Consider the following 22,722-nt stretch of genomic DNA (forward strand, 5'->3'; position numbering starts at 1 on the left):
AATTAATGTATCGAATATAACAGATATTTAGGACAATCACCTAAGCGATTATGTAAATAATAGATTAATTAATAATTACCAATAATGTACTGTTTTATAATATGAGTTAAAATTTGGTAAATAAGTTAAATTTTTAAAATTTTTTTCATGATACAATAGAGCATGGTATAAAAAGCCTTTATTAGATTAAATTTACTTTTGAGTTTAAACTTCAACTAAATGTATGTAAATGAGTCAAATAAATCATTGATATAATTTTGAAAACCAATATTTCCAGTAAAAAAAAATGGTTTAAATTCGTATATTTGGGTTTTATCATCAGAATCGTGGCTCAATTATGCCACGCATGTCTTTATAGTAAAATAATTTTACTAAAATTGTTTTCACTGTGCAGAAATAGGCTTTTCATTATCTTAAAGCTGAATAAAATTCAAAAGCAAACAAGCTGTAAGAGATTCTGATTTAAAATTAAACTGTCATAAACTGATCTATTTTGAATAAAACTGAAAAATAATAATGGGGTTATAGCAAATCAACTGTAATAGAAAGAATTTTAGTTTGAATTCTGAATTTGAAAAAACAATACCTTAATTCAAATAAGCTTAACAAATTACGTTACTTTTGCAAAACAATTCTAAAGGAAAAGAATTCAGATATAAATATTGAACAATAAGCAATACTTAACAATATAAACAATACAAAAAAATCAAGTAAAAAAAAGAAAACTTTAAGTAAATACTGAGCAAAAAAAAAAGCAATTCTTTAATTCTGATAAAAACGAAGAAGAAAAATTATGCAAATTCTGATTAAAACTGAGCAAGAAGAACTCTTTCGTAAGCTGACTGTTACATTACTTTTGCAAAACATTCCTTAAGGAAAATGATTCAGATATAAATATTGAACAGAAAACAATACTTTAGCAAATCAATTAAAAAGAAAGAGAATTTTTATGTAAATACTGAACAAAAAAATCAATTCGTTAATACTGATAAAAACGAAGAAGAAAAATTATGCAAATTCAGATTAAAACTGAGCAAGAAAAACTCCTTCGTAAACTAACTGTTACATTACTTTTGCAAAAAATTTCTAAAGGAAAAGGATTCAGATAAAAACATTGAACAAAAACAATTCATTAATTCTGATAAAAACGACGAAAAAAAAAATTATGCGAATTCTGATTAAAACTGAGCAAGAAAAACTCTTTCGTAAACTAACCGCTACATTACTTTTGCAAAACATCTCTAAAGGGAAAGAATTTAGATAAAAACATTGAACAAAAAAACAATTCTTTAACTCTGATAAAAACGAAGAAAAAAAATTATGCAAATTCTGATTAAAACTGAGCAAGAAAAACTCATTCGTAAACTAACTGTTAAGGAATAGGATTCTGATTTGACCTCTGAAGAAAAAAGAATATTTTAATTCAGGTTAAAGTAAATAAAAAAACTGTGATTAATACCAATGATTTAGCAAATGAACTGCAATGGGGAAAAAAGTATGCTTTGTAGAAAAATGATAGGATCAATGCAAGAAGCAGGTGAACTATCTTTTGAATATAGATTACTTGTTAGAATCACTCAAGAATTTCATTAGTTGAGCTGTTATTGTACAGTAGCATCGTTATTGGTTTTGACACGTAGGATTAAACGGATTACAAAAAGGTAGTATCATAATTACTTTTTATAATTTTCTTGGATTATTAACATTTCATTAAGGTTTATTTAAATGCTATTAGGATTTGTAAATTTTCAAAATCAAACCTTAAAAATTTGTCTCTTGAAATGAAATTTCAGAAACACGGCTTTTTTTAAGCAGATTTTTTTAAGTTTCAAAAATTGATGCTTAACTTTCAATTTCGTAACTTTCAATCCCTCAATAATTAATGTTTAACTTTCAATATCTTAACTTTCAAAAACTGATGCTTTTAGCTTTCTTTTGAAGTAAAAATTTAAGAAAAAAAGCATATTTTTTAAAATTTCCTCACTCAGAAATTATTCGACTCGGTTCGCTCAAATTGTGTATCTTCCAATTAAAAATTACTGAATTGAAAATGACGTAAGAAATTGTATGCTTAAGTATTGAAAATATTAAGACGAATTTTATATTAAATAATAAAAATATTGATAAATAATCTTAGAAAATACTATTTTATATGAAATTATCTTAGGATAAATTAGTTTAATAAGTGTGTGCAAAAGTTTTGGATTCGCTTTAGTAATTTCAGGCGAATATGCAAAAAATGAAATTCATATTATGGTCCAAATTTTCAGCCACATTTCTGACCCAACAACTGCGACAATATTTTGCTAATTGTGGCCATTCCTTCCCATATCTTGAGAATCAAAAATCCAAGTCCATCAAAAATAAAAAAATAAAATAAATATGTAAATAAGCCTGCTTTATTAGAAACAGCATGTTTTTTTCTGGTTTCATAATTTGATACTGAGGAATAACGAGTATCAAAGCTACCAGAATATGGTAAAATTTACCATGTTTCTGGCTCTATAGGAACATTAAAGAAGCATGGTAATTTCTAATGAAGAGCTTTGGTAGTGATTTTGGTAAAATTGCAATGAAATAATGTATTACTTTTCTGTGTTAAAACTCTGCGAATGTGGTAAAATTTGTAATTTTATCATGATAACTTAGTATGGTATAAAAATAATTATTTGATAAAATTTACTTTGCAGTTTTTTATTTTTATTATATGTGCATTAAAAAAATATAATTTTTAAGACTAGAAATTCCGGGAACCCGTTGCCATATGAACGGAAATCTGGTAATATGAATGGTTGCCTGGTTAAATTAAATCATTGAGACTTTATTTTAATAAGCAAAAATTTGATGATTGAATCCAAAGTTATTTAAAGAGTGCAGTACGCTGGAAAAAATCATTTTTAATAATGCTTTTCATTAGGATTTTGAACATTAGGATTGTATTTATATTTTGTTTATGGAAACTTTTTCAATATATCTTTCAAAATTTTAAAACACTTTTCATTAACAAAGTAATAATTTTAGGGATTTAGTATTTAAATATAGCACAGTAACTTTTTTATGTTTCTTCTATCTGTAATTTCTTCTCTCAAAAAATGATGAACATTATCTGCTCCACAGTTCGTAAAAATATTATTTTTTTGCTCGGTTTTTATTTTTGCATAATTCTATAAGCTTATATTGCATATAATAAATAGTGATTTATTGATGATGAATACTTCAAATGGTGTTTTTCTCTATAATTTAAATTAAAAATACGTTAGTCGAGCACATGTTAAATTTTAAGCAAAGTTGTTAAAATATTGAGAAGTTATGTTGATTTTGAAAATTTATGAAAGTTTATTTCGGTTGTACTGTTATGAAAAAAACATTGCACTATCTACATTTCTGTTATTTAGATGGAAGATTGCAATCGTTGGGCCACTTATTTTTGAATATTGGCAAAAATTTCGTAGTATTCAATCAAATTTTGTAGTTTTGTACTTGTTTATGCAATTATTATTCAGGCACACCACGAATTTTTGGGAGAGGGGAAATTCCGATTTTGAACAAATTGGACCGAATCCTAAAAAGGCAATGATTCTTATTCTTCTTTAATTAATAAATTTGATTCAAAATGTTCGGGATCATCATAAATACCTAATTAATTTCAGCACATAAACTATCATTGTTGTGGTTTTAGGCTCTGATGAAATTTAATCAAACTCATAAAAATCAATCAAATTTTTAACACTTTCATTCATTTATTATTTGAGAAATGACGAAGGAGATATTCAATTCAGCACACGTTACCGATTATTGAATATAAATGTAATGGCATTTTTCAAAATACATTCAGTTGCCAAATTTGAAACAGTAAGTCAAAAAGCCGTAATCATTGTAAAATAAAGTATACATAAGGATGTAGTTCATTCGTTGCAGTAAAAAAGTAAATTATTCTCTTGGTTCCATTTTCATATTATGTTTACTTTTTTACAAATATGTAACTGATTTAACGATTTTATGCTTAATTATTTTAGGGAGCACATAAAACTATTAATGAACCATTTGATAAATGAAAATAAAGAAAATAAATAAATTTATTCGTAGATAAATTGAAGACTTAGGTAATAGTTTTACTCTCCCACAATCAGAATAACAAATAATGTGGCGATCAGCAAATATCCTCGAATACCGAATAAAAATAGAATATTATTGATGTTGAGTCCTCCTATATAAATAATCCCAATTTTTTTTTTTAATGATAGAAGAATATTTGGCATTGTTGTGCCCAAATGATGTAAAAAAATACTCATTTTTTGCTTACCTTTCTGGATAATATAAAAAATACCCCACAGAGGAAAAAAGCATGGTCAAAACTAGCAGAATACGGAAAATTTTGCAGTGCTTCTGGCTCTACGCTTTTTTCTGGCTCCTTTTCATTGAAGAGCTTTAGTAATGATTTTAGCAAAATTAACCATAAAAAATGGCTTTATAGTATGCAATAAAATTGGTAAACGTGTTAAAATATGGTAATTTTGTCGTGATACCGTATATTTTGGTTTCCATTACCAGAACTATAATATTTTTCTTCTTTTTCTTCATTTTTTTTAAACAAAAGTATCATTACCAAACAGTACGATAATTTTACCGGATTTTGTTTCTCCCTGCATTTTTTTAAAAAATTTAATTACTCCGAAACTAATTCAAAATTTAAAAAAAGAGATTTCAGTCAAAGTACAAAACGGCAAAAAATTATTTTTTTCTGCAATACGTTTTTCTAAAAATTCGAAGGACTGGTACTATATCGGTATAAACTATTTAATTACTTCACAACTAATTCAAAATTTAAGCAAAATGTTTCCACTTTAAAGACATAAGAGTACATAACTGCAAGAGAAAAAAAATTAAAATATATATATATTTATATATTTTATATTATTATTATATATATAAATATGAATGCTCATTTATGTCTTCTTACCAGAATCATTTTCATAGAAATGTGCAAAATATTGTTCCAACTAATCGTTTATGAATTAGGACAGTGAGCGGCTGTTTTTACTTTCTTTTTTAATAGAAAGAGATAAAAATAATTCCACACGTTAAGTGTTGAACTTTGTGCTAATTAACGCAGTCTTTTAATCATATACATTTTAAGTTTTAAAAATCCAGATATATTTCTGCAGTATGTAATCACAATTGATAATTTTTTTCACTCTGGTATAACTAACCAAATTCTATTTACCTATTCACTGTTTCACTTTTCGAATTTTTCTTTTGTTTTATAGAAAAGGGTTTTTTGAAGATGAGCTAGTTAACAGTTTATCCCTGAATTTCAAATGAAACTGGCCCACTTGTGCTCGGAAACAGAAGCACAATGACAAATTATTGAAAAATAGGCTTTCTAAAGGCAAAAAGGGTATCAGATTTATTGAAGAAATAAATCTAATACCCTCTTTGCCTTATGAAGTGTAAGAATTGTGGTATAAATACGTAAAATAATATTTTTGCATATTTTTATCATCGCTATTTAAAAAGTTAAAAAAAAAGCGTGATATTGACTAATTTTATTTGAGTTTTCTAAAATAAGTGAGAGAGAGAAAATGAAATTTCGTAAAAATGCCGAATGCCCAGATTAAATTTGTCGAATAGTAAAAATGTATGGGAGATCATAGCTACCCACTGTGACCTCCCATCCCAGCACCCCTTGTTATTTACCTTCCGCATATAGACTATAAAATGCTAAGTAAATATTGGAAAAATAAGAGCCCAACGAAGCAAGCTAAGTTTCTATTAATAAGTAATTTTTAAATATAGTTTCAAAGTCAGAAAATGCTTTATAGGACATAATTGGGCATAAAGTGGGAAAAAGGGTTCACGAGGGCTTCAGGAGAAAGCATTCGATTTGAATCATAAAAATAAGATTTTCCCTGAATGTCACAAGTATTTATTTGCATCCCCTGAAAATTTTGAAACGAAATTTACAATCTTTGATATTGAGAATTTGAAAATCGGGAGGGGGGGGGGACAGTTTTCTCCTCAAAATCCTTCCAAAATCATTAAATTCTCTCGAAAATTCCTACCGTGTTTTTCACTATTCTTTTTTTTCTTATCTACACGTGTATAGGAACGGTTTTTCTCACAGCACCACGCATCTTCACCGTATAATAACTCTCTGGGAAAACCGATTTTCACGTTATTGATCTATGTTTAGATAGTGATCCTCACACTTCATTTTAAGCAATCAGCACAACAGTTGCGAATGACAGCAAAATAATGCAAATGAGCCGGGTTGGCTCAGGAGATAGAGCGCTCGCCGCCAATGAAGTGATCCAGATTCAAATCACAGCGATGGCTGGCCGATACCAATTCTGCTCCTTGTTCACACCTACCACAGTGCTGACGTAAAATACCCCTAGTGGTGTAAGTATCATATGTTAAAACTTCCCTTGACGACAGGCTAACCGAGGGAGGTTTTCGTGCTTCTTTTCTCCGTGTTACGCAAATGCGGATTAGTTCCATTAAAGCGTCCTTCATGAAGTCTATTTTCCCCCCTATGCTTTATCCTCGAATTCTCTTGTCTTCTGAGTTGGTTCTAAAATTTCAAAGCTATGGAGTTGAACATTGAGAGTTGTAAATCCGGAAATGGATCGGCTGTTCAGAGTAGGTTATAACATAAAATAACAGAGGTGGTTCAATGAAAGGACCGATCCAATGAGTGAGTAACCTTTCTCTGTCATTAAAGAAATGTTCTCATTTGTCCATTCTGACGAATTATGTAAAAATGGGGAGGTGTCATTGAGAGTTAACGGACTTTTACTGCCCATACTCTTGCCAATGAAAAATGCAATTATGTAAATTATGCAAAAACAGGGGATAGACGTTGAAACTTTACTTCGTCCGTATCTTCAACGATAAAATAAGTCTTGGATCATTCTCATTTCTCTTAGTTTCAATTTATACTTTTAGCGTGTCACTTGTTTGTGTTGCTACTTGTGCATGTCAAATTATGTAAAAATCGGGTAATGTCACTGAAAGTTAACCAACATTTATTTCGTCCTTACTCTTGTCTATGAAGGAAGCATAATATCATTATCATTTTTGTTAAGTTTTAATATATATATTATTAAAAATGTTTTCACACTGTGCATATTGTCAAATTATGTAAAAAAAAGGAAGCGTCATAAAAAGTTTGAAGTAAGTAAAGTATTGCGTAATTTTGCCTTGATAAGGTCTTAAATTATATAACTTTTTATTACTAGCTCTATTTCCATTCGTGGTTAAACTAATGTAGCTAGTCACATTTAATCAAACTTGCGTTGATTTTATTTGTGCTGTAGTGATCCTGTTTATACCATTGTTTTTCATTTGAAGATTGTGCCGTACTGCTGGACTATACAATACTCAATTTAATTTTAGCTTTCGAAATATTATTGTCCGAAAGGGAATTCACAGTTTTGTTCAGTCTTGTTTTTCTCCAGGTGCAGTATGTTCGTTTATGTCTTATGAGTGATAAGTTAATTTTATTAAAGTTGTGTTTATTTAGTTATTTTATTATTTTATTAGTTATTTTAAAGTGTTATTTGATTGTTCGTTGACTTCTTATATTCTCCCATAACAATCACACCACTAAAGTACTATAAATCTGCTTCAATTTAGCACAATAATACTATTGCAGCAAATTTGCATGTTAATATGGTTTAACGTGTGTTAAAATATTTTATATTACTATGTTTTCTGTGATCAAAAAGTGCCTGAAAAGTTAGTGTAAAACAAATGACATTAATTAAATTGCCCGAATTTATCTAATCTCCTTCAAAGTAATCACTTCCGACAGCAATGTACTTCTGCTAATTTTTTTGCTGAGCCTTACAACATCAATTTATGAGAAGACGCATTATCATGGTGCAAAATTTTTTTGTTTCCGAACACTTATTTCCGTTTTTGATCAATCCCTACTAGCATACGACCCAAAACATTAAAACAATGAACAAAACATTCTATGGAGTAAATTAAATTTAATATTTAATTGAGTGTGCAACTGGCTGATTAGAGCTTCTAATGCGCAACATGAAAGAAAATTGTCTACAATATCTTGATTTTGAGCTGGCCTTACTTTGATCTGATATCTTGATTTTAATTGGGTCTAACCGATTATAATAATACTATTATCTTGGTCTTTTTTTGAGAGACTTCAAACTTATTCATACCATAAAATATATTTTAGAAATAAAAATTAATGGTTTTCCAGTTTTGTTTTCTGATCTCAACAATATTTTAATTTTATTTTAAAGATGAAGTGGATATACAATGTAAGCAGCTACTCTTCACTGAGTTCTAAGAATATTTTATTTCGATCATTCGAAAATGCTGTGAACCACAAAATACTTAAAACTGAGCAAATCAAAATTTCAGGGCATTAAAAATAAATGGAGAAATTAAATTATTTTATACATAAAACTCTCAATTAATTAATGGTAGTTTTATTATCGAATTTATTGTCCTTAATTTAAAAAAGATGAATAAAACTTCCCATATCCTCTTTTTTAAGATTTGGATGCTAAATTATATCTTATTCTGAAACAAATATTTCTCTAAACAATTTGCAAAAACTGAGAATAAGGCAGTGATTTTGATAATTTTCATCTACGGGGGGGGGGGAGAGGGGTGTTTCCAAACTGGAAATTTTTGAAAAAGTTAGCTGCTTTTAAAATATTTAAGTTATTCGTCCGTTCTAATTCCCAGATAATTCTTCAAGGCAAGATAAACTATAGTTTAAAATCATCGTTTTGCTTCAAGCGTGGGACACTTAAAATGTAAATTTTTTTTATATTTCCCTTGGCGACAGAGTTCCGAAAAACCACGATAAGATGAATGAGTTAAATTCTCCACTGAAAAAACGGTGAATTTCTTTTTAACTTGTGTTGAGAACTTCTTTTTTTTGTTTTTTTGAACCAGATAGTTTTGCTGCGTTTAATTGAACTTTAGTTGCAAATTCTGTTAGGAAAAAACAGACAGGCAGTGCTATTGATTTGATAGCTGAAATGTGATTGAAAGACTTTACCAACTAAGCATCTACCCGAAAATAAATAAATAAGGCTAAATTATCTTGGTTTACATATTTATTGCAAAAAGTCATTCAAATCAACTCAAAGAAAATGTTTCACATTTCTGGTTTATTGTATCGTGACAACACTAGGATTCTGTGTAAATAAATAAATCACGGTTTTATTAGATTTCATTTTTGAATATATATGTTATTATAGTTAATATGTCTTGGTAGTCATGGATGTTTTACTCCTACCGAATATATGTAATATATATATATATATANTATATAAATTTAATGAACTGGTGATTATGTGATTTCATAATCAAAATTAAACTTGATAGATGTGATAAATTATTGAATATTTATCAACGCTTTCAATTTGTTTATATAATCTCCAACTGGTGATGGGGCAGTGAATTATTTTGTGGAGTATCAAGGTCTTAATTTCAAAATAAATAAATGAATAAATAAATAAATAAATAAATAATATTTTCAAGAAAAATGTTGTAAAGAATAAAATTGTAGTCGTCACGATATTACTAGAAAAACGTCATGACGGCTATTAAATCTTACTGCACTGTTTCAATTAAAGGCCGTAACTTCTTAAACTCAAAAAAATGTCAATGCATTAAATAACTGTTAAACGTTAGTAGAAGGAGGGCTTTTAACGTTAAAAAAACTCAGCATAAAGAATATCGGGAAATGGCTCTCATTTTCCTATCCGTTTATTAACCCGATTAGCTCAGTTATTTTTAATAATAATCGCATATTTTGGTAAATATGTTAAAAAGTGCATGTTCATACATTGCCCACTGATGTACCTTAAGGTTTTTTTCCCTGTAAGGTTATGAGATATTGCATAGTATTCCATATTGTAACATTTTTTTAAAATTTATTCTGAGTGTAAAATTCATAGTAAACTTCAAATCTGAAGAAAAAAAACTTTTTTTAGGGAGGTAGTGTGAAATTGAATGTCTTGCAAGATAAAATAAAAAATAAACAGTGACTATTTCTACATAATTATTGAAATAATGAGTAATATTACATAATATTCATTTTTGGAATTAAGTTCTTACTATTCCGCAATATAATCTGAATTGATTACATTTCCCGCTACAATTTGAGGATTTTGCTAACGAACCGGTAAATTTGATTAAATAATTTATCATATTTACCAAATTTAGTGATGATTTGGATGATCAGTGATAATGCAAAATCACATTTACCGTAATACTTGCACACTTTACCCTAACTTCATATATATTTTCAGCCCTGTTCTAACACTCAGTATTTAATGACAATCTAACTCAAACCAGATTTATTATACTCGCCTACTACAGAATACAGCGAAAATGAAAAAAAAAAATTAACTCCATTATGGTCTTATAATGACTCATGACAATTATTCTAATAATGGCGATTGATAATATGACATGATAGAAATTAACCCTAGTATGAAAATGATATCATTCAAATGATGCTGATTGTTAATCTAAAATGATAGAAATTATTTAAAGTTTAAATTAAAATGGTTTATTTGAGTTATTTTTGTAACCCTCGAGGCTTAGTCTCGAGTGAATGTAACTCAAAAATGAGAAAGATGTTTTTTCCAGGCAAATGAGTTAATTCTGTTTAAGTTGCTTTGATTCGTTCATTTGCAGAAAGTTTGTTAAAAAGTAAAGCCTTATACTTTAGTAGGAACGAGAATTTTCTCAACCTATTCGGTATTTTTTTTCGGGAAGGTTCTATAAAACCATCATAAGCACCTTGGAGTGATTATTTGGTATAAATCTAAAATAAATTATATTCGAATTATTTTTAATTTTAGTTCAAATTTTATCAATTGGCAAATGGTTAATAATGTAATCTTTTTTAATTAGAAAAACTAATCACTTAGCATCCTGCAAGTTTACGTAAATATGTTCTGCACAGGTTAGTTACTATAAAACAATTTCGGTTCTTTATAGAGTTTACGCAGAGCATTTGTACTAGCTCATGCGGAATGTTACTTAAAAGTGCGAAATTTCTCTATTTTGGTAAGTTTTTTTCCGGTGTTCAGATGTAATTTTTTTGTCCTTCTATTAATTAGATAATTTGTATTTGGCAAATATTTTAATAAATACAATTATATCGATGCTTTTTTTCTTTGACTCTTATATAAATTAAGATTTAGATAATTTTATTTTATATATTTCGCATTATATTTTAAATTATTTCGAAATTTTAAATGAAACAAAATGTTTTCGGGCTATTAGTTTTTGTAGCATCTCCTAACTATTGAAATGTTCGTTATACTTGATGAACTTTTTGTGGACATCCTTCCTATTATTTGAAAGGAATCATTTGTGGTAGTAAATTGAAAGGTATGCAAAGAAGAAATGTTTAATGATCATCCAATCAGCTGGAATAGGAAATAAAATAAAGTATGTAAGCATTGAGTCCATTTTCGTCCCTTTTCTAATATCTTGAGGGCCACATTTCTCTACACAAAGGAGAGGGCCTTTATCACTCCCCACCAGATCCCCCCCTTCTTCCCTATTCCCTCTTTCCTCGGCTGCTTCATTGGTGGAACTCTCATGGTGGGGGGGAAGCTGCCTATCCGTCAAATATCTCCACCCCCACTTTTCCGAAATGATTCCTGGGCTTCTTCAACGGATAAAAAGTATTCCAAAAAGAGCCATCTCTCTGGATTTGGCTACTTTTCGCCTTTTTTAATTAGATTGGAAGGGAATTCCTTTCATTCTCGCTTGAAGAACCATTTCTGCTATATAAAAAAAATCACGTGATCAAAACCATTTTAATTATTTAACAAGGAAAAAAAAAATGATGAAATGTTTCAAATTTCATGACAACAAATAAAACTCGGGTGAGTCTCCTCACAAATTTAAATAGCAAAAACGGTTTTAATAAATTCCACAGGTCTTATGTTGCCTTCCCGAAATTGTTAATACCCTAGTCACAGCATTTTATGTTCCCATTCAACAACTGATTAAGATTGCAGCAAGTATTAGGATTCAATCTTTAACCGATTGAATGGATTCCGATGCGTTTGTATAGATTTTTGAGGCTTGAGCCCGGTTAGTTGATAAACTCTTCTTCAGCATTCATGGATTTTAAATTAAACAAAACGTGTAATCCGAATTTTTTTTTAAATAAATGAATAAAAAATATAATTAAAATTTATTCTGAGTCTAGCTTCAAAATTTGTTTAAAAAAACCCGAAAAAAATTACTATTATATACTCTAATTCTTCCCAGGATTTTTTTTTCTTCAAAAAAATAAATGTAAAATATATAAAGTTTAATTGCACTGTACTTATTTATACTTCGTAAAATTCCTATCTAGAATGGCTATTTATTATTACTTCAGACTGACATATTATTACTTCATGATTACAAATTTTGAACTTCTATTTTTCTTATTGCGCCTTTGGAATAAAATGTAATATTTTATATAACGAATACTTAAATTTTCACAAAAATATGTATATAGAATAGTTCAAATTCAAAGATTCCAATATAACATAAATGTAATAAATTTATAGATATACATTCCTGGTGCAATTTTAGTTAACTCTGAATGAAGGTTATTGGAAAGGTTTTAAGATTAATTTCTTAAATTGAATGATTTAAAATTTTACCACAACTTATGAAAAGCATTACTTTTCATGATAAAATATAAATATTTAATTATATATATATATATAGCGTTGATCTTGCACTTATACTTTATCGACAAACGTAGTAGGCCGGGTTTGGCCGAAAAAAGGGCGATTTATTGAGCATTTGGTAACATAAGGAATAAAAACACAATTTGTGCATATGAGAAAAACAAATAAGAAAAGGTTTCCTTGAAAGAAAATCGTTTTTAGTAAGTGGTTTTCCCCGGATGACCAGCAACGTTGAATACCAATGAGGCATCGAGTTAATGAGGTTATTAATGAGGGACTTGGGTATTCTGCCCAACTCCTCCAAAAGAGCTCTTTCCAGTTCTTGGAGAGTCAATGGGGTTGGTAGGCGTCCAGTCTGCTCAGAATGTCCCAAACATGCTCGTATGGGTTCATGTCCGGAGAACACGCCGGCCAATCCATTCGTATGATTCCTTCCTCCAAAATGAAATCATTCACCAAGTTATCACGATGTAGCCAGCAATTGTCGTCTATTAACATGAAGTCATCTACAATTGCTGCAGAGTAAGGACTACAATATCTCTCAGAATCTCATCCTAATATCGGTGATCGGTCAGAGCTCCATTTCGAAAGATATGGAGATAGGTGCGCCCATCAATGGAGATGCCAACATAGACCATCACTGCCCCACCGCCAAATCTTACACTTTCGTGCGCGAACGCAGGATTGTTTCTAGTGCAGATAAAAATATTCCTATTATCAAGATGAACAGGAAAATGGGACTCGTCAGAGAAAAGAATATTGCGCCATTAATGTTTCCTCCTGTTCACATGCTCTGTTGCTGTTAACGTGACGCACACCATTGGTCGGCGAGCATACAGCAGCATGAAGGTGGTTTTGGGCAGTTTGTGTCGAAACTGGGGTGCCAGTAGCCCAATGAAGTCGTTGTTGAAGAAGAGTGGCATTCACATTTCGATGTCTCCGAGCCGTTGACGTTAAATAACGGTCTTCATTGGGTGCATTTGCACGTCCACGCCCTTGCCCTGATCTTTCACCTGCATTTCCAGTATCCAAAAAACGGTTCCAGATCCTGGAAACCACACTTTGTGAAATTCCAATGGCTTCCGCTACTTCGGCCTGTTTTTACCCCCCACCCTTCCAGCCATCCAGCAATTCTCCAAGCTTCTGATTCCTTTAAATGACTTCGTTGGGACATCGCGCTCATCAAATCAACGCGCTTACTGAATGTCGATCATTCTTTTCCGCTTTGTCGTATATTAAGTTGAACGCCAAATTAAATTCGCTGTCAATAAAGCGTCGTCCTCGTCATCAAACTCAAAATTTGCATACTGCGAAGTTTGTAAGTAAGAAAAAAATTGCATTTGAGACTCTCTTCTTTCATTTTATGGTCCCGCAGTGGACTGATCGTTAAGACACGGCTCTCAGCAGATCACCGAAGTCAAGCATCACTGGTTGCGGTCAGTGTGCGGGTGGGTGAGGACTTGGATCAGCCTGCGTAGGGACCGAGGGTGTGCGGTATTGGTCCTCGTTAAACTGTGCTACCGTAAAGTGCTCGACTTCGCGTGCAGGTCGTCGGGCTACCGAAGCGGGGAGGGCATCCCCTCTGTAGAGGATCAAAATTGTGATGGCATGTCTTCGGATCATCCTTAGGGATGTTTCCCAGACCGTCGCTAATAGCCCATTGTGAAGCTCTAGTGCGACGTAAATGAACAACAACAATAACAACTTTCATTTCATGCAAAAAAAAAAAAAAAATTGCTTATACCGTTATTTATACGGGACTTACAGTATCGTTTTATTGCTTTGAGCACTGTATGAATATAAATATATAAACGGAAATATGTAAGATTTATTTATCTCAATAAGAACGAGTTTATATTCTATTACAGTCTTTCTATTGAATTATAAGCGGTACTGAAGCATTTTTTAATATTTTCGTGATAGCATAACCTTGTTTTTTTCAGCTTTAAAATGATAGATCTAAGAAACTAAGCAAAATATGTGGGTGGAATTCGGAATAGTTCAATAATTCGATTTTAATTTCTGTTTTTAAATGAGAAAATTTATAATTTGAATTGTAAATTTTCCACATGTAATAAAAAAGAAAAATAAACATATTAAGATATAATAAACATATATATATTTAGATATAATAAACATATTGAATCTTTTCTTTTTTTAAAAGATACTAATACAAAAAGTCCAGAAGATGAATGAACATACATATTTTTTTTAATCAAAAAGAGGGTAATATTGAATTATAATATTTTTTTAGTTGTATAAGAATTAAAAATATTTGAAATTTTTTCGAAAAATTTTATGGATATTTAATGGTTCACTAGGACAAAAAAGAAAAGAAGAGAAAATAATTTTATAAAAACAAAAACAAATTGTATGCATCGAGAAAAAATCTTAAAAAGAAGTCTTGAATAGAGTAATTTTTAAATGTTTAGAAGATTGCGTATTTTAGTATCAGAAGTAAATGCCAAAGACTGTAAATCGGTACAAAAATGCAATATTTATCTTCACACTTAATTTATTAATATAAGACTAAAAATTGTTCCCTGCTTATTTAACTATTAAACGTCAATAGAAAAACGTAATTGCTTTCCTATTATTTTATTATAAAAAATCGAAAAACCCGAAAATTTTGGGACTCCATGCAAAATACCAAATATTACAATATTTTTTTAAAAAAAGTTCTTCCAATAATTATATTTACTGAAATACTTTTTGAATCCACTTTTCTTCCTGCTACTAAAAAAAATTATTTATGTGCTATTTAGCACATAAATAGCACATAGATTTTTCAGTTATAATTATTTATGTGCTATTTAGCACATAAATAATTGTAATAGAAAAATCTAATTGAAAAAGAAAAATCTATGAATCAAATGCACTGTAAAAAATTCCGGTAAAATTTTATTCAAGTCCTCTTAAATTCCATTTTAAATCAAATACCAGTAAATATTTCTAGCACCCTCAGTGCAGCATCTGTAAAACACCGTGAAACCCATTTTTACTATAAAATTTTATAACGCAGTTTTTACAGTAATATTTATTTGATTACACTGGCTCAATGATTTTACAATAAACATTACTGTAAAAATTTTGAAATATCAGATTTTTTTATCAGTAAAATTTTACGTTAAAAGTATTGAAAAGTATTGGTGGCAAAGTATTGAACCAGACGGCATCAGAGTGCCGGTACTTTTATCGAAATTTTATCCAAATGTTTTTACAGTATATATGTTTATAAAATATATTTTCTGAAATCTAAATTTTGATGGTATTTACTTTCTATGTATATTCGGATTCTTTTTTGAAGGGCAGCTTTTGAAATCTTCTTGGTCAGTTTTGAGATTTTAGAGTTGTTGTTTTTTTACGTTTATGGATATTTGATTTTTACATTCTGAGGTATATATTACGTTTACATTTTCAAATTCGCTATAATTTTTAAAAAAAATTTAACTCTTAATACCTCTTGTAGCTTTGTTTTCGTCATATATTATTTTTCCCCTCAAATATTTATTTCAGACGTCTAAAACCTGCATCCAGATTTAAAATAAGATACGTATTTCAATACTATATTTTCTAAATATAACTAAAGAATAATATAGTTTTTTTAATTTTAAGGTCATTTTTTTTCTAATTTTTAAGACCATTTTTAGAGGCTATTACACTAATAGAAATTTCCGTAAAGTTGTGAGAGTTGACAGTTAAATTTTGCGTCCAGCTTCCTTATTTGGAAAAAAGCATAGTAACCATAATAATAACGAACTTTAACAAAATTAAGATAGTTTACTGTTAATTTTTAACGACAACTCCTTTCTTTGAGAGAAAAAAAAGCTTAGTGCAATTACTAAATATCTTTTAATAATAGTTTTATGACTTTACCTTAAAAAAATTACTTTTGCACAAATTGTTAAAATTAATAGTCACTACATAAAGCGACAGCCACTATATAAAGCTTCCCAGCTCAATTCGAAAAAGTAGACCCTTTTTCATGGTGGTTTCAGCATCGAAGCTACGGAGGCAAATGTACCAGATTCGAAGCCAGTCAGTCAGCGCTACACTATTGCGTATCGTTCCAGGATTAACTTTGATTCAACAAACAAGTCGTCTGAGTCAAACAACGTCAAGGTCCGAAATAAAGAAATATTTTTCAAGCATGTATAGAAATATTTATGTATATTTACGGTCAGTGACCATATATTTTCATCGAGGATAAAATTTACAGGTTGACCTGTATTTTTATGGTCTTGATAACTTAACGGGCATGAATTTATTTTTACAATCAGGAACTAGAACCGTATTCAAGTTGCGAAATATTTTCGGGTGTTGATCATCAACAAAAAATGTAGCTGTGTCCTATATTTTCATTAATAAATCTACTGTTGTTTTAGTTGTTTTGTCAATCATTTTGCTTAGGATTAGCATTAGCAATAGCATTAGAACATTTGAACTTTTTTTGTTGCAGTATAATAAATAACACGACATGACAATGAAAATAAGTATTATTATTTATCATAAATATGATTTAATATTAGCATAAGTAAAATATATAGTGAACATGACATAACCTTATTCATGATAATTTTTGCATGTGAATTTGTTCATGTATTAGATTAAGTGACTTAAATTTCTTGACACAGCAGACATGTAGACATTTTCGATTTCCTATAATTTACAGAGTTTGTAATGTAGTATTCTAACTTTTTTAATGTATATAAAGAAATAGTTTGGCTTCACATTTTTGATAAAATATTTTGCAAAACCATTTAATTTTTTAATTAAAATAGACTGATTCTGAAATATTTTGAAAAATGTGAGTTTTGTGGGGCACAACAATTTGGCATGAGAATATGTCAATAAATTTCGCATTAGAATCAAAAGTTAATTCTGCTCAAAATATTAAGGGTATATTTTAAATAATTGAGAAAGTTTATGTGAAAAAATTAAAAGCTTTAAATTTTGCTTTAATAAAATAATATTATTGTTTTATTTTTTTATCAAAATCCTGGAATAGTTATTTTCATGCAAGGTCAACTTTGAAATTTAATTGTTCAGTAATATTTTTTGTTGTAATAATTTTTTTAAACTTCAAATTTTCATATTCTATCTTTGAAATTTAAAGTTTAATGAAAAATAATTATGAAATTTTAGTTACAAAAATAAAAGGACTTACTTTTCCATAAAAAATTATTTAGCAGAAATTCTTTAAATATCCCTTTAAGAAAAAAATTAGAGTGTAAGGAAAAAAAATGGATTTAAATGACAGCAATGTTGGGTTAGGTTTGCCGAAAGAATATAATCTGAAATTGCAGCAAAATATATAAAAAATTTCAATCTTCAAGAGTTTAAATTACATCACCTTACCCCAAATATATTGATTTTATCAAAAAAAACTTTTTTTATAATTTAAATATTTAGCTCAAATATTATTTATAGAAAATGAAATAAAGTCTCTGAAATTACATAAATATGTAAGAAATTTGTTTTCAAACATATTTCTAAACACTATGCATCTTGAAACGTATCCTAAGTGCGTAATATGTATCATAAAGTGTAATATTATGTGAATTGATAGAGTATTTTAGATAATTCCATCAAAAGGTATCGAAAAGCTTTCACAGTTTACAACAGTTACACTTCAGCAAATTCAAGAAAGACAATTATTGTCGAATCTCATCAAATTATCCCTTATCTTGGTCTTATATAAAATAATTCTAATAATACTAATCTTTATTAAAGAAATATTTAGTTAGAAATATTATTTAATACAAAATAAATTAAGACTTAAAGATGGAAATGAAATCTCTGTCTCATATATCCTAAAATCATAAGTGCTATCTCTCTCTCTCTATATATATATATATTATTTCGAAATTTTAAGATATATATATATATATATGTTGAAAAATGGCTTGTTTCTGCAGAAAAAGTTCGTTTTTGTGTCTGATGTCATAATTTAAAGTATCGTCTATGCTAATGATATAACATATTTAAGGAGAGGTTTCTTGATGCTGTGAAAAATTTAATTAAGATCAAATTAAGATCGCTAATTGTAAGTTGGGTAGACTGAATTAATAGTGGCTTTTCGTTTAAATAAAATTCATTTCACCGCACTGCAATCACTTATGTATAAACAACAAAATATGGTGTTAACTCAACCACCTTACACCAATCTGAAGTTCCACTACACCAAGAACCAAGAGGATAGTTTTTATTGCAGTGAAGCACGAAGAATGTTCTTGTAACAATATATGGTGTAAAGTACCCGCAACCGTTTTCTTTTTTTTTCATTCAGTAATACTATAATTTATAATTACTGTAAGATATGGTGCTCATAAGAGTCAGTTAAACTATTTTTACGATAATATGAAGTAAGTTAGATCCATATGCGTCTTTTTATTTCTTAAAAATCGTTTGTAATCAAGCATACACTCAACACAGATAGAATATTAATATGAATTCGAACTAGGCTTAGCAAAACTGATGCAGATCGAAGTTAAATATTATAAAATTATTAACCACAATCGATAGATTCGTATAAAAACATGCATGACCTTTATAAGAGTTTATATGAGTAGTTTGTCATATCAATCCGATAAGAAGAAATAAATTGCTTGGCAAATAATCCACTGCGATCTTGGAACTTTCTCTCCTGTAGTAGGTACTGAGGCTGATAGCTAAGACTAGTTAGGCTTCTTCGATGTCCGCCATCATAGATCAAGAATTAAAAAAGTTCATACCTTCGGAAATAATGTTGATAATTAAGTAAACTCATTCACAATGAGTAATTGGAGTTTTCTGTCTTCCATTATATCACACCGAACTCAAATAACATCACAATTTACCTTTAATTTTACAAAATTTACCGAGCACGACAATAAATTATCTAGCCTATTGCCAACCATAAGTAACATTTGAGCTTGGTGTAATCTTTATCAATTATTGGTGTTAAGATTTAACTAAACTATTTGAAGTTCTGTATTAACTTGAAATAATGCGCAATATTTAGAATTTTTTAACACTAAATTCGAATTTGTGTTACACCNAGATAGATAGATAGATAGATAAATATATATATAGATAGATAGATAGATAGATAGATAGATAGATAGATATCATGCATCGCAGAAAACGTTTATAAAAATGGAATAAATTGATAGTTTTTCTGAAATTTTTATTTTCGCTTAGAAAGTACTATCGATATATACTGTAGCTATTATATGATTTAAGAATGTAATATAAAAATTATTTTATTTATACCATCTACTGAGAGTTTTAGACATGGTTGGAAAAAAAAAAAAAACACGGTGGGAAAAGTTACCCAGACAACAGGGTTCATTTTGACCAATTTAATGCTTTGGAATGAAAACTGCCGCTGGAACCAAATTCATAGAAATATTACCTATGGGGGGAATAAAATGGCAAAAATACATTTGAGGACAGTTGAAAGAATTTTTTATTATTATTTAAAAGTTGTATAAATTATATTTATACCAGGCACCGAATAAATTATTAGTTTCACGTTATAAAATTTTAGAAGATAAATATTAGAAAAATGAGAAAAAAAAGATGGAATGTATGATAGTACGCATTGTGACTAATGATGATTGAAAAAATTCAAAAAGTTTGCCTCATTGTTTTCTTAGCCATAAAGTTTTAAAAACAACATAACCCAGAGAAATGCACTATTCATCCACTTTTTCAGGAAAAATGAACAATTTCTTTTTATCCTTGGTTCTCTGGTTAGAAACTTTCAAGCTTTGCAAACTTTCATAGCCACAAATGTAAAAATATTATGCCAAGAAATTTCACAACCACAAAGTCGTACACCTGCTATTTTAAGGATTTTTCATGTATTTTAATGCTTTTTTCTTTCTTTCCAGTTCTGCTTTCTTTTTCATCATAAATGGTTGAGTAATAAGCAGAAGTTATGGCATCTTGCTAAAGACAGTCATGTTATCTCTGTCTTTGGATTTTGCTTTCGTTTACTCTTATTGTATCAGTTATTAATGTTTATTATTATTATTAGTATACATTTGTTGCTATACTTTCTTCATTTGACTATTAATCACAGTTTATTGCATTGTTTATTGACAACAATTGCAATCTTATATAATCATAAATGAGTTGAAGAAGAAAATAAATAATTATAAGATATGCTTTAGAATGCTTTTTATAGTGCAAAGCCATTTCTCTAACCATTTTCTCTAGTGCAAAGTATTGACACAGGAATATGTTTTTCGGTACTGTGCTGAAGTTATTTATTAAGATAAAGATGATTTATTTATTTCTCAATCTCAAGAAAGAGTAAACATTTTATTTACTACGCAAACACACAGTGACTTTAGACTGAAGTTCTCTCCATTATGAAATAACAAAAAACAGCATTTTTTAGTAAGAAAGTATAATAAAATAAAATGTGTTATGCTAGACATACTCATATCATATTTCCCCCTAACGATACAGTAATGTATGAATACTTAAAATACCCCAAAATTAAAAAAAACTTGCATCTACTTTTAGAGGTACATACATAGTTCTAGAAAAAAAGTTCTTGTCTTAATTATAAAATCAATAAAAAGAAATACCTATAATAAAGAAAATACAGAAATGGTTCATGAATCAAAACTGCGAAAATATCACTCACATGACAAATTAAAATTATCTCATGAATAAGTGTAATAATTTTACTAATATGGTTTAGCAATTTTAATAGAGTTAATTTAAAACTTATGTTATCTTTAACGTACGCTTTGTATTTAATTTAATGCTTTGCTAACGTTTCGCTGTTATTTGAAAAATTTAACAAATTTTCAAAAATAACTAGAAGCATGACCTATCATAACATGATTCATATGAACATGTTGCCCTCTTTTTCTGGAAGATCCGACCCTTCAAAATCCAGTCCAGCAAATACTGAACTATAACTTAAAAATACTGAAGTCCTAAACTTCAGAATAAAGACCATTGCGTGTCATTTTTTTTTAAATAGTTAAATGAAACAACCAATTAACGAATTCTTCAGATCGAAGTTTTTTCCTTTAACAGAATGGGCCAATTGTTTTCCATATTTTTATATTTCACGTTTTAATACTTTTAAATTTTTAAGCTATGCATAAACTTTTTCCATTTTGAATGAAAATTTTATTTGAAATGTGTTATAATGAAGAATATTTCCAGATGAAAATTTTCATCGTGCACTTCAAACAAATGATAAAGAACTGAAAAACAATAAGTCATTTAAACTATTATGAATGAAAATTAATATCTCCAATTAAATTGTAACGCTAATATAATTTTACCCTCCAATTAAAATGTAACGCTACTTTAATTATTATTTCGGTGGTAAATTTTTAACCATTTTAACGAAAGTGTGTTTTTCACATTCTATATTAATTTTTCATACCACTTGTACGTTAATATTACAAATTTTTGTCTTTTCATAATTCTTGTGCTTCTCACTTAAGGAAAGTATAACAAGTGAATTGCAATTTTTTAAATTTCCTAGACTTTAAGTCAACTTTTAGGGTGGGGGAAGTAATATAAAAAGCTTCAATAAATCGTTTCATACTATTTCCTAGTCTAAATTCTCTTTCTTAATTCATTATTCAGTTCGAAACCGGTTTACATAATTAATAATTCACATCCAATTTTAAAAATGGATTAAAGATTGTAGAGGTTACGATTTTAAATTTTTGTTTATATACGTAAGAAACATTGTTGGTGCTCCGCAAATTATTGCATTGATACACTTTGCTTTGAATAATACAATATCAGAATAAATACAATATCAGAAAGCACTACTTTTGCGGATATAATTGCGTGAGTTGATAACCAGAATATATTTTCGTTGTTAATTTTTCTAATTTTTAACTAATAATTTTATAAAATTTTTTTGAGTTTTCTAAACTTTGAATTATTTTTCTTTTTTATTTAAGATTCTTTTCCTTTTTGTTTTTGTGTTCTTTTCTTATTTTCTTACTTCTATTTCCGTTATGCTTATATATATATGCCTCATTGTTTTCTT

At 28.7% G+C, this 22,722-nt stretch overlaps 1 protein-coding gene across 4 annotated transcripts in view; it reads left to right on the forward strand.

Annotated features, from left to right (window-relative positions):
• The first annotated feature begins 1,599 nt into the window (after positions 1–1,599).
• Positions 1,600–22,722, forward strand: part of LOC107457564 (homeobox protein OTX2) — a 151,788-nt gene continuing 130,665 nt past the window's right edge. The window contains exon 1 of one of the 4 annotated variants that reach the window (XM_071188097.1): positions 1,600–1,661. The gene's annotated coding sequence lies outside the window, so the exon portion shown is untranslated. The remainder of the gene's footprint in view (positions 1,662–22,722) is intronic. The other 3 variants (XM_071188100.1, XM_071188098.1, XM_071188099.1) reach the window with 3 other exon arrangements.

Source organism: Parasteatoda tepidariorum, chromosome X2 (assembly GCF_043381705.1).
Source record: "Parasteatoda tepidariorum isolate YZ-2023 chromosome X2, CAS_Ptep_4.0, whole genome shotgun sequence".
Classification (NCBI taxonomy): Eukaryota; Metazoa; Arthropoda; class Arachnida; order Araneae; family Theridiidae; genus Parasteatoda; species Parasteatoda tepidariorum.